We start from the raw sequence: 2,299 nt of genomic DNA on the forward strand, positions 1-2,299 counted from the left end.
TTAAAGAAAGTTTTATTTACCTGGGTTGATGTTTGACAGATCTCACCACAATGTTCTATGTAAGCTCCGCCTCCAATTACTCATGCTGTATGTAATGATAACATTGAGTGTTGTTTAACAGTTTAAATAATAAATAGTAATAGCTTTAAATGGACTACTCTCTCTCTCTCTTGAGATGTATAATCCTACACTCTCTGCAATTCTGATTTCTTGTCCGGTGCTTATCAGCAAAGTATATAGAAAGTGATAGGATAGCACTCCTAGGTCTTCTTTAAAAGTAAAATTGGACTTTTATTTGCTCATAAAGTAAGAAATCAACGTTTCAGCCTGGCACAGCAGACTTTCATCCTAATTCTATCACTATATATATATATATATATATTTGTGCTCAGGGCAGCCATAGATATGATAGATGCATACTGTGTAGTGACGTAACCTGTATAGGGAAAAAGTCAGTTGAAGTGTGCCTGAACCGACGTATGCGCTAAGTCAGTAAATAAAGTAGGCAAAAGGAAGAAGTACCCTGCCAAAGAATATTTATTAATACAATGAACATAATTCAAAAGAAAAACAGATGAAATTTTTTTGAAAGCACTCCGCATTTCATGTACCGGTTGAGGTAAGTATACTGAGAAAGCGGATGACTTCCATCGACCTAGTGATTTGATAACATGGACTGGTAGGTCCTGACTGGATGCAGTAGAAGCGGCCCCTATCCTGAAGGAGTGTCCTGAATATCTACTAGGATTCAAATCCAGTCTCCTTAGTAACAATCTTATGTACAGCATGAACTTTGAAGTAGTCAGGACAGCCACGTGCAGTGACAGAAATGGTGTTTCTGATTGCGTAGGTAGTGTGAGAAGATATGCATCAAGAACCTTCATTGGGCACCATCTATTGTGTATAGGGTAATATGTGATCTGGACTGGCTGACCCAGTTGACTCGTTTTGGTAACGGGTAGTGATCTTGGTGTTTTATTAGATAGGAGTGCTTGAGGCATTCCTGTGAATTATGTTTAGTATGGATGGTGAATTCTCGTGGTCTAAGGAACCCATAAAACATCAAGTAAGTAGCAGTTTTAATAACCGTATTAGTGATGTGTTCAAAAGGGGCTGAATCTAGCAAGTCTGACATATCTTTGAACACATGTTTATCAATGGGTAACCTTTGATGTGGAGTAGGACCACTGGCTTTGTGTATGCCTTTAATTATGGTCCTAATTGGATAAGAAAAAAGAAAACTGGTGTTGTCTGGGAATATTGAATACATATGGTGCTGGATGTCTGTTAAGTATAGCTTAATTGTATTATGGTATCATTTTAACCCAAGTTGGCAAAAAGTAGCAAATGCTAACAAAGATGTGATGTCAAACATTTTAGCTAGTGCATGTTCTGCCATGAATCTCTGATATAAAGAAAAAGCCCTATTGTAGGATTGGCGAGTGGTAGACGAAAGGGCCATGCTAGCTAGGACTTGACTGTGATCTAGTAATTCCTTCAATCCATGACTAGCTCCTGGAATAGAGGGGCGGCTGTGGCTTCACGTGAGGGCATGGGCAGAGTTTCTCGGAATGCCTGAAATTTAAAACAAGACAATTGATCAGCTGCTGTATTGAAAACTCAAAGAACATGACAACAAACCAGATAAAAGTGATTACAGGTAGCCAACTAAGTCAATCTCCTAATGAACCTCATGATAGTCAGCAAGGATGAACGCCCTTTGTTAATGATATGGCAAGTAGTTTGGTTGTCGGAAAGGCATTGCATTGAGCAACCAAACCATAAATGCAGCCATGCTACTGCTGCAGCCACAATAGGATAAACCTTGAAAGAGGCAGAGTTGTGAGAGAACCCTTCAATATCCTGCACCTCCTCTGGTCAACTACCCCAGAGCCATTCGTCGCTTAATATGGCAGCTAAACCAACGTTAACTGCCGCATCTGACCAGATGACAGGGTAATGTACCGACAACTGTGGGAGAAACATGCTCTTCCCATTCCAGTGTAACAGGAATTTTCACCACATTAAAAGGTCAGCAGTAGCTTTAGGATTGAGCTAGATACGACAACAATCGTTAGTAAATGAAGTGAGGGATACGAACGCTCTATACGGCAATCAAGCTTTCGTGCCTGTCTACCCATAGCAACGTGCGACCGCAGTCAAGCAGCAAAATACTTGTTCGTATGAAACAGGCCGAATGCTGGAGGAAAAAAGCCACCGTACAGATAATTTAAACGATGGAAAAGTGAAAGAAAAGGAAAAGATCAAACCGTGAGAATGCCAATGGAGGGTACCGGTG

The sequence above is a fragment of the Pelobates fuscus genome, chromosome 2 (genome assembly GCF_036172605.1).
Source record: "Pelobates fuscus isolate aPelFus1 chromosome 2, aPelFus1.pri, whole genome shotgun sequence".
NCBI lineage: Eukaryota > Metazoa > Chordata > Amphibia > Anura > Pelobatidae > Pelobates > Pelobates fuscus.